Raw genomic sequence first — 26,993 nt, 5'->3', positions numbered from 1 at the left:
GTATAACGAAAGGCAGCAAGAAGTCAGAAGAGAGACCCCACTTAGCTCTTCATGCTACTTAATTTCTTGGGCTCTGGTGTCCTTCTTTGTACAATGAAAGTCCCTCCTGCCCAGTCTCTGCACAGGCTGTTCGGGTGCAGTGGAAGCTGCTTGGCCCTTAGAGGCAGAGGATCGGGTTTGGGTCAACCCTCCTCTCCTGTGTTCCTTGAGGACCAGGCGGTTGCATCTCTACGCGGTATAATGTAAGGGGAAGAACATGTATGCATCTCCTGGGGCTGGGGTGGGTATTAAGTCACGTGACTCATGCTTACACCTTTTCAGACCTCTTGTCAGGGTTGGGTGCTCACTAGCTTTTTAGTGGTAGAGAATGACGGTTGGAGAATAACCCCATGGGGTAAGCCCTGTGCTTAAATGAGAGACCCAACCTAGTCAGTAACTGGGGTGAATGTGTGTCAGACTGTAAAAAGGGCCTTTGGGGGGTTGTGAAGTGTGTGTGACTCTAAGGTAAATAAACCTAGTAAAAAACAAATCAAAAAACCGAACCCAGAACTTTCACAGCCAGGTGAGCGCAATCTAAGGTCTTTCTATTCATTCACTCCGTATTTACTGACAGGCAGAGGCAGGTCAGTGTGGGGATGGTTCCTGTACTGGACCTGGAGTTACAAAGAGCCAGAGCCACTCATTGCCCACCCACCCCTGCTTGGAACACATTTGGGTCTCCCCTCGGAAATTGCCCTCAGACACAGATGTGGAGAACAAAGCCGCAGAGGGGGTGTGTGTGATGAATTGGGCAATTGGGATTGACATGTATATACACTGATGTGTATACAGTAGATAACTAATAAGAAGCTGCTGTATAAAAAAATAAAATAAAATTCAAAAATTCAAAAAATATAAAAAAAATAAAAAGAAATTGCCCTAAAGAAGATAGAAATAGCCTCTACGGAAAATAGATCTAATTTATCTCAAAATTGATCTCTGTGGTGGCGGGGTTGTCCCTTTTCTTCATAAGTTAAACCAAGAGCAGGTGGTCAACGAGAGAGCAGAAGAGGGAAGGCTTCAAAGAGAATGTGGCTCTCTGTAAGTGTGAAGATGTGGTTGCATTAAAAAGTGACAGGAGTAATTGATTAATGAAATTTGCAGTAATATTCTGGAACATTAGAGTCCTGGGAATTTGCTTAGACTTGGTATCAGTGACTTATTCAGTAAGAACTGAATTGGGGAAAAAAATACCTTTTTTCTTGCTTGTCTGCAGGTATACTGCATATATGCTGACTTGGATAGATGTACTTTTTATAGTTGTATATGTTACAGTAACATAGTAAGCAATGTGGTATCATCACATTAAAATACTGGAGTGACTTTCTAAGTCGTTACTAGAAGGGTCAGGTTAGCCTTTAGAATCAACTTGGTGATTTAAATTTTGTTTGTCATTATGATTATAAAAATACAGCATGCCCATTGAGGACAATTTGGAAAGTACAAAAAAGTATAGAGAAACAGCAAAAATTTCCATTATTCAAAGGCAACCATTTTTAACAATTGGCGATTTTCCCTCGTCTTTTTTTTTTTTTTTTTTTAGTGGATTTGTTTTTTCTAAGTGGTAGAGAACATACTGCAAGTACAGTAACTCTTGGCTTTCTTATTTAACCTTTTCATATACCCATGTCACAGTTTATATCCTCATTAAAGCTGCACCTTTTCATTCATCACCATATCAGCATCTCCAAGGTCACATGGTCCCATGGGATCTGATCACTCTAGTGAGCATTTCAGTGAAGGCCTATAGAGGAAGGAATCTCCATCTTCTTCCCCCTTTCCCAACCATGCCTCAAGCATCCAGATACCATTTAAAAAAATATATATATCTTTCATGTTAGAAGAGCCTAAAGTCTAATGGAAAGAGAAGGGCCCTGTCTGTGGCCTTGGGTTCTAGTCCTGCCCTTGTGACAATTTATTTTAACACCCAGGTTTTCAGTTTCCGTACGTGTTAAAATAAGCAACTCCAAGGTCCTTTATTAATTCATTCCTCCCATCTTTGAGGGCCCACTCTAAACCAAAACTGTATAAGAAGAGCTCATGGTCCAATGGAGGAGATGCGGTAACAAGAGACTAGTTCAGGGTACCCTGGGAATGCAGAGGAGGGGCAACCACCCCAGACCGGAGCAGTGGGGAAGGCTTCCTGGATGAGGGCCACTGTGGGCCTGTCAAACTACTTCTAATTCTTCTCTACTGTAATTGACACCATGACTAATGTTTGTGAATAAATCTCTGTCCATATTCCAGATAATTCCAATAGGATTGCGGGAACAGTAGGAATTAAGAGCATAAGTAATTCAGGATTTGAATTCTTGTTCACCAATTACCACCAATATAGACGAGCTTCAATTTCCTTCTCTGTAAAATGGGCATAACAGCCCTTACCTCACTGGACCATTGTAAGGATTAAACAAAATCATAGTTAAAGGGTCCAGTACAGTGCCAGGTTTATAGGAAGTCCTCCGTAAGTGATAGCTATTAGTGTTATAATTGGGATTTTCACAAGCTGCAGAAACTTTTGGTCCTAATATTTTTTCTTACCATGATAGCAGGCAGAAAGTTAATTAAAGTGGTACCTCCTACTAGGTGACAAATGGAGAGAGAAATGATCACTTACATGCTGCATTACAAAAGTCTTCTTATGGAAAATTTCAAACACACGAAAGTAAAAAGAATGGTGTCATTACCTCCTTCCCCCCATTTATAATCATTTACCTTCAACAATTATCAAAACTCATGGCTGGTCTATAACCCCACACTCTACCCCACATGACTTTGAAGTACATCCCAGACATCTTTTCAGCTTAGCCATAAATATTTCACTGAGTTGCATATTTGAGGCAATGGGTCGTGCTGCTCTTGGAGCCCGTGTCTGCTGTCACTGTTACCTATGGAACCGTGTGTGTCTGTGTTTGTGTGTGTGTGTGAAAGAGAGAGAGAGAGATAGAAAGAGCCAGTAAAACTTAAGTAGTTCTACTGATCAAGTGAATTTTCCTGCTGTGTCCCGTGTCACAAAGAGATGCGATAAAAGGAGCACTGAATTTAGACTCAGAAGGCCTGATTTTGCATAAAGGCCCCACCCTTTACCAGCTGTATGCTTTTGGCAAGTGACTTCTGAATTTCTTTAAACCCATTTATAAAAAATTTGGTGAGTAGCGAATGAAATAATCCATGTGACAGCCCAAGCAACTCAGCATTAGTTGGCCCTGCATCAGACTTGAACCCAGCCTTCCCTCTCCAGAAGCAGAGTTTCCGTATGGAATGAAGGTCAGAGACTGACGGGCTGGTGGTAGTAGGGTACCTTCAAGTGGAGTTGCTGCCTGTCTCGTTCTGAAGATGAGGTCTGCGCTCAGATGAGTAGCTGGCACCCCATGCTTGCGAATCTCCTTTCACTCAACCCCTTCCCTCTGATTTATGGATGAGGGCAAGGAAGCCCAGGAAAGGTAGGGCCCTGCCAGCTATGCCTGAGAAACAGATCTTCTCTGATGCCTCTTTTCCTCCATGAGAAGACACCAGGCTCCCCTCTCTCCTCCAAGTTTGTTGTCTTGGTCTCTCCTAACTCACTGTTGCTCCCAAGTAGGAATTTTTGACTCAACTGAAAGGAGAAAATTGATTTGATTTAGTAATTAAATTAAAGTCCTCTCTTTAATACACTGGGGCTCCCATTATCTCCGGGCCTGCACTGTGACTTGTGGTCTCCTCCGGCTGTCTCGAGCTAGCTGTGTGGCCTTGGGCAGGACGCATGCCACCACAGGGATTCAGCTCGCAGCTCTCTAGGCCCCTTCCAGCTTTGAGATCATCAAATGGGGAACAAGTATAAAAAGAGGAAACTATACATAAAGTTAGGGGCTTCTTCACACAAATAATAAGTGTAATGTTTTCTTTTAGAATGTTCAAATAGGGTAAAAAATTAACCACCTTCCCTTTTGCCATTTCCCCCAATCCCACTTCTTGGCAAAGTGACTACTGTTTGCAGTTTGTTGTGGGTCCTTCAGCCTCCTTTGGATGTACCTATGTATGTATTCATGGTTATATGCAGATACATTTAAAAAACTCAGTAAATGGATTACATTGTAACTGCAACTTTACAGACTTGCCCTTTTCACTTTACTATAGGTATTGGACGTCTTTCCATATCAGTATATACAGATTATTTTCTCATAGCTGCATCACAGCCTACATCATGGATGTGTTTATTTAACCAGTCTTTTGTTGACGGATATTTATCTGTTTCCATAAAAATATATTTCTAAGTGTATTTAGACCTTGGACATAGGGAACGCTGGTCGTAAATGTCATGGTTAAATGAAGTCAGTCCATCGAACTCTGGAAAGGGTGGCGAGAAAATGGGTGCAGGAACACTGAGAACCATGCCCCGGAAAGCTGAAATGAAGGGCTCCCGGGAAGCTACTAAGAGCCAGCTGTTGGGATGGGAGGTTATTTTTGGAGTTGGCCTGCCTGATTGGGTGCCCTAGGCTGCCGGCGCAAGAAACTGAACTGCGTCATCACCTTCTCCTCCTCATTCCACCATCCCTGGCTCTTCCGCATTTGTTTCTCTTCCCAGGGTCGGTGGCATCTGGTGGGAGGACTGGAACTTGAGTGATGGGAGGGAGGAGAGAGAAGCGAAGAAGAGGAGGAATTGATCTCAGGCTCTGGAGGAAAGAATGTGCCGGTTCTACTCTACCTTGTTGTTCAGACCCATCTGGAAACTCGTGTTTCGCTGGGTCCTGTACAGATCATGATAAAATGAAGCACACCCAGAATTGGGCTTACTTGGAAGACAGAGGTTTAGGACACCATATTGGAGGTAGAATACATGTGGAAACTGGAGTGTTCTAGCCTGCAGGGGATAAAATAAGAGGCAGTTTCTTCATGTGGAAGAATGATTAGAGTTATACTGTGTTGCTGCTGGGGGGGAGGAAAACCAGTACAGAGTTGCAGAATGGCAGATAAGGAAGAACTTACTCAGCAGAACTGCCCAACCAGGGAACAAACTAGGTCGCAAGACAGTGAACTCCCTGCCATGGGAGTATCTAAGCAGAAGTCTCAAGTCAACTTGTTTGCCATCAGAGGATTCTTGCTTTTCAGAGAGGTTGACCTAAATGCCTGGAAAGGCCCTTCCCAACTCTGAGAGTCTATGACTGTGGGAGAGAGGGAAAATCGGACTGAGGGGGTGGGACAAGTTACAGACAACGCGAGTGGAGCTTTTGTCACCTGCTCTAAAAAGGTGGAATAAAATGGAAGCCTTCAAAGGAGACTTAGACCATTGTTTCCCCTGGATCTTGGCAACCCTCCTCCTGTTTAGTCCTTGGCTTCAGCTCAACTTGATTTTATATTCGTAAATTATTTCCACAGAAATAAATATATCACATACACTCTAGATGACCAGGAAATCTGGCAACCAGAAAAGAACTACATGTCCCAGGAGGATGATTGTAATTTTATTTTTATTTTTTTTATTACAGTCTTTCTAAATTTGCATCCATCTCCTGGTTTCCCTAGCACAGGACTGAGACGTCATTCAGCTTTAATTTTAGGAACACTCTACCCTTTGCAACCTCTCAAAGGTCCTCTGAGCTGGAGTTGAAATGCTTGTCTCTTTCTTTCCTGTGGATGAGGAAGAACCTCTTGGACTTAAGTCTTAGCCAAGTCTTAGTGAGGAAACGTGGCAAGTTTACCATCTTCTAGGCTTTTGCTGTGCTCCTGACCCTGATAAGGCCCTGTTTGTTCCCTTATCCAGTCCTCATAGCCTTGGGGTCTTGGTATCATCAGCTCCATTTTGCAGATGAGAAAGCTGAGCTTCAGAGAGGGCTAGGGAACTACCCCAAGATTCACTGCTGTTAAGTAGTGATGCTGGCACTGGGTGTAGCTCATTCCCTACATCATGTTACAGGTTTTTCCACTGCTAATCATTCCCAGTCCTTTGGGGCTGAGACGCCCTTCGTCCTTGTGTTTCACTGGGAGCTTGGTTGAATTTCTCCTTATGGAGCTGATGAAAGCTTTCTACCATTCCTCTAAGAACAGATGAATGAAAGAACTCATGGGACAGCCATGTGTGAATAGCTTGACATTCGGATTCAACATACATTTGCTTCTTCCCCTTTTTCTTAAGAGTTATTTTCATCAAGCCTGGTTTGCCTTTTTTTTTTTTTTTCCCCACCTGCCTTTTAAAGCACCTGTACTCATTATCTGTTTATAACCGGAATAAACACACCCACCAGTACCGAGCATGGCTGCAGATGAATGGGTACCATTGCTTGGCTACCTTCGATGCCTTTAGGTGGTAAATGGAGCTCAATATTGGCATTGTTAAGGGCTTATCTGCAGCTGTGCTTGGAGGCTCTTGAACAATTTCTTCTCTTGTAAAGTTTACTCAACATTATTTTGTTCAGTCAATATTTGTTGTGTGCTAGGCATTATGCTAGGCATTGGGAGTATTTACCCTAAGAACACACACTGTAGATATGCACACACGCGTTCAGTGTAACTGCCGGGGCCTTAGAAGTTAGTGGCAGACAAACTTTTTGTGTCCTCCTCTTCCTGTTTTCTCAGAGTCCTTGCTTTGTCCACTCGTTCAGGTAACACTAGGTGCCTGCTGTAGCCCACGCACAATGCTCAGTTTTAGAACATAGACCCAAATTGCCCCCCAGTTCTCTTCCTTTAAGAGCTTAGTTGGAGGTGGGCATGCAGATATTAATAACAATATACTGTGATAAATATTATGATTTGGATGTATACAGAGGTTGAGAAGATCGTACAGTGAGTTTGGGTAAGCTTTCTGGAGGACCTATGACCTACCTAAGCTGGGTTGTAGAGTGTAGTAGCTGCTAGCCTCTGGGAAAAGAGCATTTGAAGGAGAAAAGGGAGTGCAGGAGTGAAGGTGTGGGGTAGAGAATGGCATGTGCGGGGGAGCCACTAGCAGGTTAATGTTCCCAGAGGGGAACACATAAGGCAGGAAGTGCTGGGAGATGAAGCTGGAACCGTTATACCCATCATCAAATATAATTTTCTTAACCTCTCTATGGTGGCATACACTATTATCATCTCCGTTTAATAGGTGAGGAAACAAAGGCTGAAGGAGGTTTGGTGACTTGTTCAAAGTCAGACAGCGAGTGAGTTGAGGTGCTTGAACTTGAATGTAGGCCTGCTCAACCCTCACAGCGGTGCCTGCAGGGGCCGAGAAGGTCTGCCTTGAAGACTGAGGTGATCCTTCCGTCTCTATTAATCTTTCAAAAATCACACCCTTGCTGAATTCTCTTCCTCCACCTGCCTTAGGGTGTTCTCACTAGTGAGTCTGATGTCGAAGACCTCTTCTGAGTCTCGGTTCTAGTTTTCATCCCCCTTTTCATTCAGAGAATCAGTAGCCCAGAACTCTTCAAAGAAAACCTTTATTGCCCAACCAGGTGTAACAAGGGAGAAGGAGAAGATTCACCCCCTTTCTCAAAAGGTCCAAGTTCATTAAGTAGCCCAGGCATTACCTGTGTATCCTTTAGTTCAGAGAAGCCCTTTGGGGGCTGGAGAGGGAGCAACCTGGGTGGGCTGGAAGAGTCTGGAGCAGGTGGGCTTTGAGCTGTGCCTTGAAGGATAGGTAGGATCAGGAAGGTGGAAGGCATGGCACATAAGTAATATTATTCTGTCTCACTCAGTGATAAATGGCTTATTCTACCCATCCCCCAAGATAATTTCTGGGTTGGAGTTGGCTCTTGGGCTGAAGAGGCAGTAGGAGGATTCATTCAGTTATTCATTCAAAATAAAGTTTATTGAAAACTAATCAACTGAGAGCTCAAAGACAAGATGATGAAACTACAGAATGAAATAAAAAGGGCAATTACAGAGCTAAGGAAAACATTGAGGACACAAACTACATCATTAGAGGAAAAGTTAATAAAGGAACAAAGTAGAATCCACTGAAAACTAAATTACTAACAGAGAGAGAAGGCATGAGGAAAATCACAGTATATGCTGAGAAAAAGGATGAAGAAACTCGTCAGAGAAAATCAGAGATCTAAAGGTTGTAAAAAGATCGTAAAAAGATCACTCAGAAGGGTAATTGGCCTACCTGTGGAAGCACAGGTCACTTCTCGTGCTCCATTGACCTAAACATAATCACGTAGACAAGCCTGGATGCAAAGGAGCCTGGGAAAACATCTCCAGTTGGGTGGCCGTGTACCCTCTTAGAACTCAGATTTGGGGAAGGCCTTTTATTACTGAAAGGAAGATGAGGAAAATGGATATTGGGAGCAATTCATTTCTGCCCCAGGGAAAAAGTCATGTTGATCTCAGACTTGATTTGCAGCAGAAGCAGAACTTGAGAACATGGAGAGGAAATATTTACAGAGTTCCAAGGGAAAGGTCGTGTGACTGAAGACTTTTACACTCAATTACATCACTCTGTAACGATAAGGCAGGTAGCCATTCTCATCTCTTCATATAACACATATGAGCCGTTCATGGGAAAACCTACTTGATGATGAAAAAGATTAGTCAAAAGCACCCTTTGGAAGGCATGGTGATAGGTCATTTGGAGAGCCCTTCTTCTACTCAAATAGAGAAAACCTTAGCATGGGTGGGCTGTAAGTCTAAGGAACAGAATGGGAGGAAGTGAAAAGAGTGTAATGGAAATGGAGAGCTGAGGGAGGGAGTGGGAGGACGTTAGGTGCTAACTTTCCCTCTCTCACACTGTCTAAGTAGGGTGTTAGTATCATGGCTCCAACCTCTCAATTAGTTTTTTTAACCCTTTATTTTATTTTTTAAAATTTTATTGGAGAAAAGAATCTAAAAAAGAATGAATATATGCACATGTATAACTGAATCACTTTGCTGTACACCTGAAACTAACACAACATTGTAAATCAATTATTTTTTTTCTCTTAAACTTGGAGGAGTCTTTAAGGAAATAACATCATTTGGATGTAGAAAAATTTATTAAAAGTTCAGCTTTTCCTCTATTTTACTTTTCTGTATAATTAAAATTAAATTAAAAAACCCCAGCTGTTGTATTAAGCAGTCCCACCCATTCTTCTTTCATGCATTCTTCCATCCTCCACACTTCTGTTCAAATGTAAATGTAGAGACATGCAAGGAAGGATATGAATCAATTTTTTTTCCTGGATGCAGGGATCCTGGGTGATTTTTAGCTCTGTATAATTTTGTGCATTGATTGATTTAAAAAAGTAATGAGCTGGTCTTATTTGTTTTTGTCTTTTTTTTTCAGTGTTTTACTTCTTTAATCTTTTTTTTTTCTTTTTTAAATTGAAGTGTAGTTGATTTACAATGTTTCAGGTATACAGCAAAGTGATTCAGTTATATATATATGTGTATATATATGTATATATTCTTTTTCAGATTCTTTTCATTATAGGTTATCAAAAGATACTGAATATAGTTCCCTGTGCTGTACAGTAGGACCTTGTTGTTTACTTATTTTATGTATAGTAGTGTGTATCTGTTAATCCCAAGTTCCTAATTTATCCTTCCCCCCAACTGGTCTTATTTGAATCAAACCACTAAGGATAATTTAAAAGGCATCATTAAATACTAATGCTCAGGGTGTGGGGAGTGAGGTGGGAGATACACATAGATGAACAAGGCCTTGTTTTTTCACGGAGAAGTTGGTGAGTCAGTTACGTGAACACCGGACTCTAGGCAGAACAAAACACTTTGTAAATTAGATGGACAATTGGGGTGTTGGGGTCCCGAGGACAGTGGGGAAGTTTTCACAAAGGAGATTGTGTTTGAACTGGATGTTGAAGGATGAGAAGAGTCCCTATAGGTGGAGGATGGGAGGCAGGGCATTCCTGGCCTGGAGGCAGCAGGAGTACCAGCAGGGAGGAGTGAAGGTATGTGGTGTGTCTGGGTAACCCTGGGTAATCTATTGTGGTCAGGGAACAGAGGGTGAATGAAGGAATAGCTATTGTTCATTAAGTGCCCACAGCGTTCAGGTGTGACACACAGATCTCTCTAGGCTGCCCAACAGCCCTACAGAATGGTGATAATTATCCCTACTGTGCCGATGAGGAAACTGAAGCTGAGAGAGACTTATCTGTCCGAAGTCACTCAGGGGTAAGACTGATTGAACCCCCTGAGCTGTCTGCACTCCAAAGCCCATATAGTCTCTCTCCTGTGCTGTGATTTGCAGTGCACAGAAGATCTGAATTAGCCACCTTTGTGAAACATAACATATACAAATACAAATAAATATCAAAACATTTTTATAGGTAAATATGTTTTATGGATTTCCATACACGCAGACCTATGACATGGCCATATATTGCTTGGCCAGAAAGTTCGTTCGGGTTTTTTCCGTGCCATCTTACCGAAAAACCCAAAAGAACTTTTTGGCCAGCCCAATATTTTGCGTGTAAATTTTCTAGGTAAATTTTTAGGTAAATATAAATCCTAAATTGTGGTTCAGACTCTACTGTCCAGAAGCTGTGTGGTCGCACGCTACTCAATTCGAACTCCAGTTTCCTGATTCATAAAAGGGAATAATGATTCTGGTGCCGCCTCCCCTCAGATTTGTTTTTGTGTTCCAGTTAGATCATAGATGTGAAACGACGAGAAAGTATAAAAGTATAAAAGAGCCACACAGAAAGGTTTGTTGTTGCTGACACACCCCTCGCTCTTCTGAGAGCTTACAGACATCTGTTCGAGCACCCACAGGTGTGTGTAAAAACTCTCACAGTCATGGACATGGTCCCTCAGGCCTGCAACAAACAATGTAGTCAGCCAGCCAGAAGCTGTGCTTTCCTGGTTCAGATAACCAGCTGGGGGCTGTGGAGGGAGCTGGGGCGGCCTGTTGGGGGGTGGGGTAGAGGGAGGGGAGCGAGGCAAGCAGTCTGTCTGGCTCCCCCCACTGCAGGGTGTGGGAAGGCTCCTGCCTCCCTTCCTGGTTGCTAGGTAAGTCTGGGCCAGAGTGGAGTCAGGATGGCTGTCAACAGCTTGGTGATTTATACCGGGCAGAGGAGGGTGTTTCAGACATGCCAGGCTGCAGGAAGGAACGTTGGAGCTGCCAGGCGAACAGGCCCCTGCCACGTCTATCTGGTAGAGGCTCCTGGTCTGGAAAAGGGACAGGAGGGACAGAGTCGTCAGGGGACTCTGGAGCAGACTTTAGGAGTGCTAGGAGTACTCATGAGGACAAGATGAGGACTCTGGCCCCAGAGAAATTGGGCTCTGATGCAACACGTCAGAATGGACGGGCAGCCAGCCCTTGGCACTGGGCTAGAGTGGCCCAAGGCAAGTTACTTGTGCTCCAGGAAGGATTAGGATTGTTCCAAGGTCTAGGTTGGGGCCTGGTGTCCTCCTGGGGGCCCAAAAGCCCTGTTGCGTGTATTGTGTGTGGGGTGGCAGTGGTGGAGGTTTTAGAGAGAGCCAAGCTACGCCTTACTGACGAAGAGATCACTTCCTTCCTCACCCCCCTGGCCTCTGCTCTGCCCAGACAGGCCTTTTAGCTCAGCCTCAGCTCAGGATGAGTCCCTGAAATTCATGCCACCCAAAGCAAAGAGAAGACCTTTCATCTCCTACACTGTACTTACTAGATTATATGAAGTTAGCTATGTTCGACAGTGTCTCCCCGATGGCAGGGACACTGCGGGGGTTCTCTGCACAGCCCCCTGCCCTTAGGAGGCCTGGTGGACTGAGCTCAGCCTTCCCAATGCTCCCCGCCCCCACCCACCTGCTGAGACCAGGATGCGGTCCGCAAGTGCAGGTGCTCTCTAGGTAAAGCCAGGGTGAGAGCACATGGCAGGAACACCCTGGGGCTCCGCTGGGCCCTTCTGCCCCACTGAACAGTCCTTCTTCTACCTGTCAGTTCCGGCCTTGGGAGTGAGAGACAAGCAACAAGGCGAAGTAGGGAATGCCCTCTGGGCTGATCCGTGGAGCTGAGCCCTGGCGGCCAATCAAGTTTGGGACCTTGCTCTTGCTTTTCTTATCCCGCTGGGAACCAGGGTCGTAGGAGTGTGTCCTAGGGGTGAGAGGGAGGAAGGCGGTGAGGGAGCTCTGAAAAAAGCAGTTAGGCTGAATCATCTTGTATCTGAGCAGACTGCAGGATCGCCTTTGTCAATTGTATGCTGTTGGGAGGATGCTGGCCCAGGGCGAGAGTGGGGGTGGTTAATGACGATGGTGTTAGGAATAAATCCCCAGAAGATGTTTCCTGCTGGAGGGCTTGTGGCGGTTCCTTTTCTGCTCTACACAATGCACAGTTTATTCTGGCCTGTAGACTTGGAGGAGAGGAAATAACAGGGAGGAGACGGATGAAAGCTGCCTCTTAGGGAAATGCTTCTGGGCTCGGAGGGTCCCACCCTTGTCTCCCAGCCAGTCCAGGGGACTCACAGTGGGAACGCTGGGAGGCAACTCCATCACCATCTGTAGGGTCACCTTTCTCAGAAAGCCCCGAGGTTGAGAAAAAAATCATAGGCTTTGCAGCCAGACAGACTTGGGTTTAATTCCGGATGTGCCACTTCTCAGCTATGTGAATTTGGGAACTTCTCCGATCCTCAGTTTCTCCTCTGCAATCTGTGTTCATCGTTCCTGCCTCATAGCATTGGTGTGAGTACGATGTAGTGATTAACCTAGGGCAGCATGTGACTAGTGATGAATAAATGGTAGCTCTTTTCAATATTGCAGCACTTCTTAATAGTTATTCTCAGTTATTGGTCACCTAGTGGGCCAGACACTCTGCTAAGCCCTGGGGGTATGAGGATACATGAGACCCAGTCTCTCCCTGGGTCTCTCCATCTAGGAGGACAGACAGGCACGTGGGATCAGGGACCAGATGAACAGGAGCTGCACGAGGTGCTTTGGGAGCAGGAGGCAGGGCTGGGGTCAGGGAAGAAGAGGTGAGACCCCAGCAGGAGGCGTTTGCCGGGCAAGTAGAATGGAGGGTGTTTCAGACATGCCAGGCTGCAGGAAGGAATGTTGGAGCTGCCAGTTCTCCCCAGAACTGCAGCAGCAGATAGGAGGAGGTTCACAACTGGGACTAGTCAGTAGATCCACCCGTAAGTGGGGGACAAGAGCCAATAGTAGGGGCTCCCCCAGCAGGCGAGCTCACAGGGCTTCTGCCCTCTGCTGGCATTCGAGCCAGGGCAGTCTGGCTCAAGATAGAGTCTGCAATCTATTTTTCCAGTGGTGGGGTGAACATGGACAGGGACCCAGCCTGGCTGGACTGGGGCACTTAACTTCACAGAGATCTCTCCAGGCTCAGGGCTGGGATCAAGGGTAGACTTCCCTGGAGGGAGCAGAGATGATTACCAGACAGGAATTGCAAACATGGAACCTACTAAAATAGAGGCTCCAGGTGGCGTGGACTGGAGGGGCTTCATGAAACGCTGGCACAGAACTGTTGTATTAACACTGGGACACTGGCAGCGTGGGTAGGAGGGATGACCTGGGATTTCTACAGTTGTTGGGAAGCCCAGCGACCCCATGTGCAGTGCTCAGTGTTGCATAAAAAGAACCAGAGGGGACGTCTTCGAGATTCAAGGATATACATTTGTGGTTTTAGTTATTTGCAAATGACTTCAAAACCCTATGATGTACACTAATTGGGTGAATCATTTGGATGAGATAAAAGCAAAATTATATTTGCTACAAGGATGGTTTATATCACTTAGCTGGTGATATAATAGACATAGCAGCTTTCATTTACTGAGCTCACACCACCATCCTGACTGGTCTCACTCTAATTCATGACCATGACCCTTAAGTGGACTTTGGTGTTGTCAGGTCTTTACTCTTTTCCTTTGATCCAGGGGTTCTCAACTCTGGCTTCTGTTATCATTAACTGGGGAAGATTATAAAAAGTACTGCTGCCTGAATTCCACCCCAGACTAATGAAATCTAAATTCTTGTGGGGTGGATCTGGGTATGAGTATCTTTTTTTAAAGCTCTTCATTTATTCCAGTGGGCAGCCTTGGTTGAGAACCACTGCCATCCTCTCCAATCTCCATGACTATTTCACACTTTTTTCCCTCTTTAAATTTTTAACACCTCCTCTCCCATCTCTATTCTCAGTCGAGAAACTTATTTCCCACTTACCTGAGAAAATAATGGCAAAGGAGTGCTTTCATACCTTTCCACCATCAAATCTATGCCCATTTATTCTACTTTCTGCCTGTTGCTACGGATGATGCTCCTTTCTTTTTTTTTTTGCGGTACGCGTGCCTCTCACCGTTGTGGCCTCTCCCGTTGCGGAGCACAGGCTCCAGACGTGCAGGCTCAGCGGCCATGGCTCACGGGCCCAGCCGCACCGCGGCATGTGGGATCCTCCCGGACCGGGGCACGAACCCGCGTCCCCCACATCGGCCGGCGGACCCGCAACCACTGCACCACCACGGAAGCCCGATGCTCCTTTTTAAGACCAACCCCTCCACTTCTGTATTGCATCTTGTTCCCTTCCTTAGTTAAGGACTTGACTCTGCAGTTCTACCTTCTCTTTCCAATGTTCCTCTCTTTATGGACCACTCCCATCTGCCCCCCGACACCATCTGTCTATCTGTGGCAGCTGTTTCTCCCACTGACCCCACACATATGCACATACACATCTTCTCCTGACCGCATCTACCCCTCCAGCTACTGCTTCATTCCTCTTCTCCTTGAAAGAGTCATCTGCACTTGATCCCTGCAGTTCCTCTTTTCTCAATTTCATTCAAACTCAGTCTAACCAGTGTTTTTTGCCTCCATCACTCCATAAAAACTACACCTGTCAGGTTTACCAGTGACCTTGGTATTGCCAAATCCAATGGTTAAGTCTCAGTCCTTATCTTGATTTGTCAGTAGCATTTTATATAGTTGATCACTCTGTCCACCTTGAAAAAGTTTCTTCTTCTGGTTCTGGAACATCACCCTCTTTGGTTCTCCTCTTCTGTCACTGGCTTCTCCTTCTCAGTTTCTTGTGTTGGCTCATCTTTGCTTGTTCACTTTGGAGCGCTCCAGGGAGCAGCCCTTGGACTTGGCCTCTTCTCTGTCCCCTCACTCCCTGGAGATCTCCTACCATCTGAATGCTGACAACTCTCAATGTTTAGCTCCATCCCAGACCTTTCCCCGGAACACCACACTCATTTTAGCCATCTAATCAACAAGCCTCCTTACATGTCTAACAGACATCTCAATGATGACAAGTCCATGGCTGAAATGCTGCCATTCTCTCTCAAACAGCCTTCCCCACTTCAGTAAATGACAGCTCCATCTTTCCATTTGCTTGGGCTTAAGACTGTGGAGGCACCCTTGACTCCGATTCTCTCATGCTGCACCCAATCTGTCAGCAGACCACGCCAGCCATGCTTGCAAAATACACCAAGAAACTGACTGCTTATTTGATCCACCAAATTCACACTGGTCCAAGACAGATCAATCTCTACTTCTAATTTTTAGAATAGTTTCATACCTGGGCCGCCAGTGGTAGTGTGTCATTTTTCCACTTAAAACCAACAAAGGCTTCCTATTGCACTTTGCAAAGCCAAAGTTCCTAGAAGGGCCTCCACGGTTCTGCATGAGGCAGCCCACAGATCCTCCCAGGCTAAATTTCCTGCTCTTTTCCACCTCTTAATTCTGCTTCACTTTACTGACCTTACTCCTTCAACATAAAGCACATTTTTACCACAGAGCCTGTTCCCTTCACCTGGAACACCCTTCCTTCATATATTCCCATTGTTTTCTCCATCTCTTCCTTTAGGTTCTATTTCAGTGTCACCTTATTAGAAAGGTCGTTCTGATCACCTTACATAAGATAGTAATCTGGTGCCTGTTTCTTACCCCATCACACCTGGCTCTCTCTTTCCCTTTTATCCTGCTTTGTGTTTCTTCTATGGCACAGATGGTCATCTGACTTATTTATTCTGTCTCTTCTCACTAGGAAGTTGTTTTTGTGAGGGCAGGGACTTCATCTCTTTTGTTCGTGATTGTTCTCCTAGGGCCCAGAGCAATGCCTTAGGAATAGTAGGCACAATACCTAATTGTTGACTAAATTCAACTAAATCCACACAACGGCACTTCAGAATTAGTTGGAATAACCCACGATTTACAGATGAGGAAATTGTAGCTCAGAGAAGTCAAGTAACTTTTTCAAGGTAACACAGCTTGCTAGCATAGAGACTCAAACCTTCCAAGTGACTGTGTCATCAGACTGTCTCCCTGTTAAGCCTGGCCTTTCCCCAGCACCCACAGCTCAACTTACCTCATTTTTTCCACATCTCATTGCAAGCAGGCAGCCCCACAGAGTGACAAAATCCTTGTGAAAATGCCACAAATGTGCCTGGAGGTGTAGGAGGTGTATAGGAAATGCATACACAATCCCTTATTTGCAATACCCAAATCCCCAAATCTGTGAAAAACTGCATTTTATTCTTAACCCATTTGGTGGCAAAACCTGATCTGGACTAATGGGAGGCTATTTATAAATCCTTGTTTAATGTACTTGGTTAAAATATTTATTGTTTTGTTGCAGAAATATTAATCCATGTAATTATGGAGAGTTGCCCTGCTACTGCTGCAGGTCTTTAGGCAACATATTGCTTTTCTAAAATAGGAAGAATTGTGAGTTCTGACACTTATCAGGCCCCAGAGATTCCTGATATGTGGTTGTGAACCTGTGTTCATGCTTTCCTAAATGTCTGGCATTTGAAAGTATGCCTAAAAAAAAATTAAAAATTTTTTTTCCTGGTAACTACAATTTATTTTAAGGACTTTTCCAGGAAGAGACTCAATTTTACGATCTGATTAAGATCAAGCACAGCAGGCCAAGCTGAGGAGGGCATGCATGAGATGCCATTCTAAAACACAGGGCGTGCATAAAAGTCTACATACTGAACAATGAGACCACCCCTTCCCCAACCTTCCTTTTTTGTTGTTTCCAACAGTGCTGGCAACACTGTTGGAGATTATGAGATTTCCCTAGTCATGAGATTAGTCTATGATTAAATTTAACAGCCTAAGAGGAAAGGCCTCTTATGAGATTTCCCTAGTCATGAGATTAGTCTATGAGATTTCCCTAGTCATGAGATTAGTCTATGATTAAATTTAACAGCCTAAGAGGAAAGGCCTATAGATATTGATATTTACAGTTCTTCAAATAAAATGGAGAGATTATTTTCAATCCCCCTCTGGTAAGGCCCACCAGTCCAGCAGCCCTGCCCAAGCACACAGAGCTTCTGGTCAACTTTTTAGTGTATCACTTTTCTTCTTTTTTTTTCCTTCTCTCTCTCTCTTTTTTTTTTTTTTTTTTGGCCGTGTGGCTTGAGGGGTCTTCATTCCCTGACTAGGGATCGAACCTGCGCCCTTCCCAGTGAAAGAGTGGAGTCCTAACCACTGGACCGCTGGAGAGTTCCCAGTGTCTCACTTTTAAATTTAAGGTAGAGATCAACTGATATCTGAGAAAGTTTGAAACATGAAAGAAACCAAAAGAGACAAATAACAACAACAACAGCAACATAAAAGTATCATAGAGACAAGTGAAGATATTCTATTAATAAAATAAAGACTGAAATAAAAGGAGTATTCAGAGAATAAGAGAGAACTCTTGGAAATTAAAAGTATGTTAGCAGAAATAAATGAATCGGGAGAGGGTTTGGAATATGAAGTTGAAGAAATCTTATAGGAAGTCAAACAAAAAAAGGCTATGAAGTGAAAAATAAGAAAGGATCATTCTAAGAAGTTCAACATCTGAATAGTAGGACTTACACGGAATGTACACAAAAGGAATTAATCAAAACACACCACATGGCTCCATGGTTCAGGTGTGAACAACAATTTATCTGGTCATAATAATGTAACTTCTGATGCTGACTTAATAAAAAAACAGTCTAAAGCTATTAGGAGAATGTGGGACGGAGAAGAGTTATGTGGGGTGTGGCAAAAGAGAACTAAATCCTCCTGTTCTGTAATAGGAAGTCAGTAGATAATATCTAACATTGAAAAAACAGAGCCATATAAGCATGCTATTTAGACGCACTGATGTAACCCCAGAAATAGATAAAGGAGTTGAAAGTTGTTGCATTTGAGCAGCAGAAATTAGGGGGGTGGAGGGGTGGGACAGGGCCTGAAATCACGTATGCAGAGGGCTTAGCGTCGCCCCGCATATCCGCACTGGCACCAGAAATAAGCACAGTCAAAATGGAGTGGCTGTTCGCTACAGACGATATAGTGACAACACGGTCAAAGTTCTGAGCTAGAGCACCCTCCTTTGGATACTTTGCATACGGCAGTGGCAGAAGAACTTCCCCTTTCTGGTTCTTTGAAAATAACTTCCTACGCCATTTCTCTTTTTGTCAGAACCTGTGTATTCAGTGCTCAACTCAAATTTAATTTCAGCTCTTTTATTGAAAGAGCTTGGCCTAGCTCTCCCCTAACCCACGGAAATAATCCATGAAGTCTGCTGATTTTAACAGAAGTTCTTACAGCATCTTGGGTGTAGTGCCTTCTGATTGGACTGCAGGGCTCAGCAAACTTGTAGTGACCCAGATCCTGGAATGTTTTAGGCCCAAGGATTGATAAAAGCTCTTAGCTCACTTAGCTTCCAAGTCCAAACACAATCAGAACAATTGCTCACATCTCAGATAATGTGGATTGATGGATCCAGGGTTAACAGGATTATCTTTTACCCCAAGGCTCCTGTGTGCTTGTGGTGATTGCCCATTTCAGCCAGGGACCTGGGGCCAGGGCCCTAACTCTGTGACAAGTTAACCCATTCTCTCACTCAAAACTGAGTCCTTTAGTAATAGTCTTGCCAGGAGGATACTTACCAGTGGGGATGCTAGGGTGTGAAGTTCTTAGTGTGTGTTCTTGGCTCATTTTATGAACTTCTTTGGATCTGGGTGGGGTCTCTAAATCCTGGCTCTGGTCTGGGGTCAGGGCCTCACACAGTGTACCTCTGAAGGAAATGCTTGCTGGGGGCATGAGGGAGTTCATGAGGACAAGGCAGCCTCTCATGTGTCTGCTCTCTTCCTTAGAGTCATGTTTGGGTGCTTCTGGGTCTGACTGAGCACAGAGGAGGAAGGGGATTAGCTGAGAAGCTGCCAGGGACTATAAGGTGTGCAGAACTTGTGGGCAGGAGTGATGGCAGGGGGAGATCAAGCAGAGAACAGACCCTGAGTATGAGGAAGGAGGTGGGTGAAACTTCGGCTGAGGGAGAGTAGTGAAACTACATCTTGATGTCAAGCCAGTGACCCTTGCAGGGTAGGAGGGAGGTCAGGGAGCAGAAGTGTCCTGCATTAAATGGGTGCTGTATTAAAACTACAAGGAAGCACATGAGTCCATAGGGGGCTCAGAGACAAGGGGGATGCAAGAAGACCCTGGGATCGAATGTGTAGCACTCGTAGGGTGATAGGAAGTGTTGGCATAAGCCACTTCATAGAAAATTCTTATAATACAATAGAAAAACCTGAAGTTTCTACAGCTCTGCCATTGTTTATTTCTCATGTTTCTGCAATGCACAAGATACACTTGCAATCCAGAACTGTCCTTTCCCGTTACCTCATCTATCAAAAGCCCAGCCACAATGTTTGGAAGAAAGTTAAAAAAAAAAGGCTTCTGAGCAGCCACAATAGATGGCTAACGCCCTATCACAAAGCCACGCACTGGATCATGGGAGAGCCCCTCTGGTCTCACAGCCGCATACGGCTTTTAGTGAGTCAGAGGCAGCTGGGACCCTTGGGCCGGTCTAAACCAAGCTCTTCAGAGGTCTATTGAAGGGATTCAGGGAATGCTTACAGGAACAAAAATAGGAAGTACAGACGAGCCTCAAAGCCACTGGAAAGTTCCTAACCATCCGCCTTCTCTGGGCTGCACGGTTTCCTGTTTGCCTCTCCGCAGGCCTCTGCCCTGTTCTCTTTGTAAGACCAGCTTCCTTTCCTTCTGCAGGGCCTCGCAACCCCATCACCTGATCTTGTGCATGGCATTTGCTTCTCATATTGTGCCCACTACCTTTCCTTTAAGGGAACTGGGTCTACCACCAGTTCCCTTATTTATGGGTGAGTTGCTTTCATTTGTTTGTTATATTGACGTATAGTTGATTTACGATGTTGTATTAGTTTCTGGTGTACAGCAGAGTGATTCATCTATATCTGTATACATATATCCTTTTTCATATTCTTTTCCATTATGGTTTCTTAGAGGATATTGAATATAGTTCCCTATGCTATACAGTAGGACCTTGTTATTTATCTATTTTATATATAGTAGTTTGTATCTGCTAATCCCAAACTCCTAATTTATCCCTCCCTCCCTCACCCCCCTTTCCTCTTTTTTTTTTTTTTTTTTTTTGCGGTACACGGGCCTCTCACTGTTGTGGCCTCTCCCGTTGCGGAGCACAGGCTCCGGACGCGCAGGCTCAGCGGCCATGGCTCACGGGCCCAGCCGCTCTGCGGCATGTGGGATCTTCCTGGACCGGGGCACGAACCCGTGTGCCCTGCATCGGCAGGCGGACTCTCAACCACTGCGCCACCAGGGAAGCCCATTCTGCCCATTTTTTGATTGGGTTTTATTTTTTGTTCTTGTTGTTATTGAGTTGTATGAGCTGTTTATGTATTTTGGAAATTAAGCCTTTGTTGGTCACATCGTTTGCAAATATTTTCGCCCAGTCCATAGGTTGTCTTTTCCTTTTGTTTATGGTTGCCTTTGCTGTGCAAAAGCTTATAAGTTTGATTAGGTCCCATTTGTTTATTTTTGCTTTTATTTCTATTGCCTTGGGAGACTGACCTAAGAAAACATTGCTGTCATTTATGTCAGAGAATGTTTTGCCTATGTTCTCTTCTAGGAGTTTTATGGTGTCATGTCTTATATTTAAGTCTTTAAGCCATTCTGAGTTTATTTTTGTGTATGGTGTGAGGGAGTGTTCTAATTTCATTGATTTATGTGTGTCTGTCCAGCTTTCCCAACACCACTTACTGAAGAGACTGTCTTTTCTCCATTGTACACTGAGTTGCTTTTAGGTCAGAATTCCACCCTTTGTCCATAAGCAGAAGCCCAAGTGTGTGAGTGGGTGGGGTAGCAGCAGGGTAGGCAGGTAGAATGACTTGCCTATTTGAGTAATATTGGAGGTCTACAGGCCATCTTCCAAAGGATTTAAGAAACACTAATGGGACCCTGCATTTCCTCATTAGTCTGCAGATTTCTGTGTGGCTGGAGTGCACGGTACATGGGGTGGAGTGGTGGGGGGGCAGCTGGGAAGGAACATGAGATTTGGGTCCCCAGGGTCTTTGCCTGGGTCACAGGGCCACAGAAATCCATTCAGTCTGTTTAGACAAATTACTCGGGGAATTATCCATTTCTCACTGAAGGTTTGGCCTAGAGCAAAAGGCAGAGGCTGGCTAGAGAGAGATGGAGAGTGGGGACCTGCTTTGTGTTAATGAGGCAGGTGGGTCACCAGCCCCGTAGTCCCCCCATCCCGGGGGCACTTTGCTCCTCTTCTCTGGGGAAGGCTCTTTACTGGCAGCCTCCCAGGAGGCCACCAGCTCAGCTCTGTTTGCAGGTAGAGACCTCTTCCTGGCCTGGCCCACTTTCCCCACAGTGCCTCTGGCTCCTGGTGTTTTGTTGGCATTAATTATAGACAGCAGCAAAGTGCCCAGATGCCACAAGTGACTTTTTATTTTTCCATCTCACCTGATGCCTTTGTTGTTCGCTCTATTCTGCCCTGAATCTTTGTGAAATCTTGACATTTGCAACCCCTCAAATGGCTCACTTCACCTTTAGTTTCATCTGATGTCAGTTCCCGTAAGCACCTGTGGTCTCACGGGATGGCTCTTGTTTCTCTTGGCATCTCAGGGTCTCTTTCTCCTGGACACCATCCTTGCATATTAACACTCCTTCTCTCTTCCTTAGTGGATTTCTCACTTTTTCCCTCTTTACCCATTCTTACTTATGCACACCCCCCCACCAAAACTCGATTAGGGGAGCTCATTTTCTCATCATAGATCTTGTCTTAACCTTGGGCTGAGCTGAGTGTGAGCATGAAGTATGAAAACTCAGACTCCCAGAACTCTAACTCATTTCCACTAGAAACGTTACACACGGTGAGCAAGAATGTGTGTGAGGGAGGGACTGGAGGAGAGGAGCATTAGAAGAATGGGCAGAGTTTTCCACTGCTGGGAGTTTATATGGTATAGTAGTCCTGGAGATAGCCTGCCAAGACTGTTCAAAAGCCTGAGAAATTTGGAAACTTTTTGACCCTGCAGTTTGATTTCTAAGACTGATTCTTAAGGAAATAACCATGGATTTCCCCCAAAGATTTAGTTTTACGTACTATTTGTAATATGCAAAAAAAGTTGAAGATGACTTAATTGTCCAGGCTTTGAGCACAGGGGCATATACTACAGCTAATCAAATGATGCTGCAGAAGGCTACTAAATCATGTCTAGCTTTATTGGATCCTTGTAAAAAATCTGGATAACAAAATAAAACCAGGAAGGGGGGACTTCCCTGGTGGTCCAGTGGCTGAGACCCCGTGCTCCCAATGCAGGGGGCCAGGGTTTGATCCCTGGTCAGGGAATTAGATCCCCGCATGTGCAGTGAAGATCCCTGCATGCTGCAACTAAGGCCCAGCACAGGCAAATAAATAAATAAATGTTAAAAAACAAAGACCAGGAATGGTGTGTTATCTGTAGTCATCTGGGGTGGAGAAGAGTGGGTGACTTTTTCCTTCTTTTGACAATTATATTTTCTAAAATTTTTAGATTAAACATACGTTTCTTTGGCACTAAGAAAAACAACAGTTGCTTTAAAAACAAACGCTATCCACCCAGCCAACCACAATAATACACAGGTTGAAAATTTAGGTTCAGTTAAAAATCTTCCTCCAATAAATTCGGAATTGAATTCACATTTGTAACATTATAAACAAAATACTACAGGTCAAAGGGAGACCAAGTTGGATGCATTTGTTAATGGACATCAGTTGTCCACAAGCCTTAGATAAACACAAGACTCAGGGCCAGAACTGTTGCTTTCTTACCCTTGCTTTTCTTACCAATAATAGCAAGTAGCACAAGGATTAAGTGATTGTAGTAGAGTTTGCTTTGCTTCATCTGCAGCTCACTCTGAAATTGCTCAGCCCCAGAAGGGGTAGGTCTGGGTGAACAGATGGCCAGGTTGAGCCCTGGGAAGGAGGCTGTAGTTCTGGAAGGGGTTCTGAAGTGGCCGGAGTGACCAGGGGTGGGAGGAGCGAGGGTGTTTACCCTCCTGCGTGTGTTAACATATGTGCCTCTGATGCTTAGCTGCCAACTTGGCTTTGTTTTCTTTTTTAACTTCCTGCAGGCAGAGTAGAGTGAACTGTGTAGAGATCTGCAAAGAGCAGCTTAGAGAGAAGCAGTGAAGTCCTGGACCGCAGCTGAAATGAACTGGTCCACTTGAACCTGCCCAAGCCCTGGGGCAAGGCCTCTGTCCCAGCGCTGAGGTAAGAGCACTCGAATCCCAGCTTGGGGACAGAGAGGGCAGAATGCCTCCTGTTGTGGGGTGGTGAAAACCTCCTCTTCTCAGGCTCAGGAAAGAAGGGGCAGTCGTTTCTGGTTCAAACCATCGGCTTCCATCTCAGCCCAATCGGAGGCAAGGTCATTTGGTGGCTAAAGAGGTTTTGATTTTTCAGACTAGGTCTTTTGGAATCTTAACAGGATGTTGTATTTTTTCAATTGCTGGTGAAATTTGAACTCCAAAGGGAATGAATTTATCCTCCAGGTAAGACTGCACCAGATTCAGGGGAATGCTTAACGTTGGTGCAGCTGCTCTGTTCTGCAAGGGAAGTCAAACTTTCAGGAAACACACACACACTCTCTCTCTCTTTCTCTCTCTCCTATCCAAGGAAGATAGAGTGACAGAAATTACATGGGGAGGTTGTTGGAAAACATTCCATTAAGCTCACTGAAAAATGACTTTAAGGGACATCCCTGGTGGCACAGTGGTTAAGAATCCACCTGCCAATGCAGGGGACATGGGTTTGACCCCTGGTCCGGGAAGATCCCACATGCCACGGAGCAACTAAGCCCATGCGTCACAACTACTGAGCCTACTCTCTAGAGCCCGCGAGCCACAACTACTGAGCCCTCATGCCACAACTACTGAAGCCTGTGTGCCTAGAGTCCGTGTTTCGCAGCAAGAGAAGCCACCGCAATGAGAAGCACGCGCACTGCAACGAAGAGTAGCCTCAGCTTGCAGCAACTAGAGAAACCCTGCACACAACAATGAAGACCCAACACAGCCAAAAATAAATAAATAAAATAGAGGATACAGGGCATGCAGGTCTTCAAGGGCCTGGCTCAGGTTCTTTTCCATGGCCATGGCAGGCTCCTTAACATCCAGGGTTTTGCCCAGTTCATCTTGGGACAGCTTTTGCATGTCCTGGAAGAGGGCACAGTCACTGTGCTGGTTTTGCATCGTCAAGAGATGCTGGGCGCCCTCAAGCTTCTCCACAGTGGACTCGTGGAAGAAGTGACCCACACCCTCCAGAGCCGCATCCCTGAGGGAATATAGAAGCCCAGAGAGAGATGGCAGAGGAGTAAGATGTGGAGATCACCTTCCTCCCCACAAATACATCAAAACTACATCAACATATGGAACAACTCCTACAGAACACCTACTGAACGCTGGCAGAAGACCTCAGGCTTCCCAAAAGAGCCGTGTGGCTGACAGGGTCTTGGTACTCCAGCCTGGTGTCAGGCCCGAGCCTCTGATGTGGGAGAGCCGAGTTCAGGACATTGGAACACCAGAGACATCCCGGCACCACGTAATATCAATCAGCAAGAGCTCTCCCAGAGATCTCCATCTCAGTGCTAAGACCCAGCTCCACCTGATGGCCAGCAAGCCCCAGTGCTGGACATATGCCAATCACCTAGGAAGACAGGGACACAACCCCACTCATTAACAGAGAGGCTGCCCCAAATCATACTAAGTTCACAGACACCCCAAAACACACCACTGGACACAGCCGTGCCCCCCAGAAAGACAAGGTCCAGCCCCATCCACCAGAACACAGGCACCAGTCCCCTCCACCAGGAAGCCTGCACAACCCACTGAACCAACCTCACCCACTGGAGGCAGACACCAAAACCAACAGGAACTACAAACCTGCAACCTGTGGAAAGGAGACCCCAATCACAGTAAGTTAAACAAAATGAGAAGACAGAGAAATACACAGCAGATGAAGGAGCAAGGTAAAAACCCACCAAACCAAACAAGTGAAGAGGAAATAGGCAGTCTACCTGAAAAAGAATTCAGAGTAATGACAGTATTTTGGAGAGTAAATCCAAAATCTTGGAAATAGAATGGAGAAAATACAAGAAATGTTTAACAAGGACCTAGAAGAACTAAAGAGCAAACAAACAATGATGAACAACACAATAAATGCAATTAAAATTCTCGGGATGGAATCAATAGCAGAGTAACTGAGGCAGAAGAACGGATAAGTGACCTGGAAGATAAAATAGTGGAAATAACTACTTCAGAGCAGAATAAAGAAAAAACATTCTAATTATAGGGGTCCCAGAAGAAGCAGAGAAAAAGAAAGGGCCTGAGAAAATATTTGAAGAGAGTATAGTTGAAAACTTCCCTAACATGGGAAAGGAAATAGTCAATCAAATTCAGGATGCACAGAGAGTCTCATACAGGATAAATCCAAGGAGAAACACAAAAAGACACATTAATCAAACTATCAAAAATTAACTACAAAGAAAAAAATATTAAAAGCAGCAAGGGAAAAGCAACAAATAACATACAAGGGAATCCCTATAAGGTTAACAGGTGATCTTTCAGCAGAAACTCTGCAGGCCAGAAGGGAGTGGCAGGACATATTTAAAGTGATGAAAGGGAGAAACCTACAACCAAGATTACTCTACCCAGCAAGGATCTCATTCAGATTCGACAGAGAAATTAAAACCTTTACAGACAAGCAAGAGCTAAGAGAATTCAGCACCACCAAGCCAGCTTTACAACAAATGCTAAAGGAACTTCTTTAGGCAGGAAACACAAGAGAAGGAAAAGACCAACAAGAACAAACCCAAAACAATTAAGAAAATGGTAATAGTAACATACATATCGACAATTACCTTAAATGTAAATGGATTAAATGCTCCAACCAAAAGACATAGGCTGGCTGAATGGATACAAAAACAAGACCCATATATATGCTGTCTACAAGAGACCCACTTCAGACCTAGGGACACATACAGACTGAAATTGAGGGGATGGAAAAAGATATTCCATGCAAATGGAAATCAAAAGAAAGCTGGAGTAGCAATTTGCATATCAGACAAAATAGACTTTAAAATAAAGACTATTGTAAGAGACAAAGAAGGACACTACATAATGATCAAGGGATCGATCCAAGAAGGAGATATAACAATTGTAAATATTTATGCACCCAACATAGGAGCACCTCAATACATAAGGCAAATGCTAACAGCCATAAAAGGGGAAATCGACAGTAACACAATAATAGTAGGGGACATTAAAACCCCACTTTCACCAATGGACAGATCATCCAAAATGAAGATAAATAAGGAAACAAGCTTTAAATGACACATTAAAGAAGATGGACTTAATTGATATTTATAGGACATTCCATCCAAAAACAACAGAATACACTTTCTTCTCAAGTGCTCTATTCTCCAGGATAGATCATATCTTGGGTCTCACATCAAGCCTTGGTAAATTTAAGAAAATTGAAACTGTATGAAGTATCTTTTCTGACCATAACGGTATGAGACTAGATATCAATTATAGGAAAAAAAATGTAAAAGATACAAACACATGTAGGTTAAACAATACGCTACTAAATAACCAAGAGATCATTAAAGAAATCAAAGAGGAAATCAAAAAAAACCCAGAAACAAATGACAATGAAAACATGATGACCCAAAACCTATGGGGTGCAGTAAAAGCAGTTCTAAGAGGGAAGTTTACAGCAATACAATCCTACCTCAAGAAACAAGAAACATCTCAAAAAAACAACCTAACCTTACACCTAAAGCAATTAGACA

General features: G+C 44.4%; 1 protein-coding gene across 7 annotated transcripts in view; it reads left to right on the top strand.

Annotated features, from left to right (window-relative positions):
• ST6GAL1 (ST6 beta-galactoside alpha-2,6-sialyltransferase 1) overlaps window positions 1-26,993 on the top strand; it is a 137,700-nt gene that overhangs the window by 2,918 nt on the left and 107,789 nt on the right. For 5 of the 7 annotated variants that reach the window (XM_060298297.2, XM_060298296.2, XM_060298298.2 and 2 more), the window contains one exon: window positions 23,281-23,419. The exons of the other annotated variants lie outside the window; for them this stretch is intronic. The gene's annotated coding sequence lies outside the window, so the exon portion shown is untranslated. The remainder of the gene's footprint in view (window positions 1-23,280; window positions 23,420-26,993) is intronic. 7 annotated transcript variants of the gene reach the window in all.

This window comes from Globicephala melas, chromosome 4 (assembly GCF_963455315.2).
Source record: "Globicephala melas chromosome 4, mGloMel1.2, whole genome shotgun sequence".
Classification (NCBI taxonomy): Eukaryota; Metazoa; Chordata; class Mammalia; order Artiodactyla; family Delphinidae; genus Globicephala; species Globicephala melas.
This window is presented reverse-complemented; position numbering and strand designations above follow the sequence as displayed.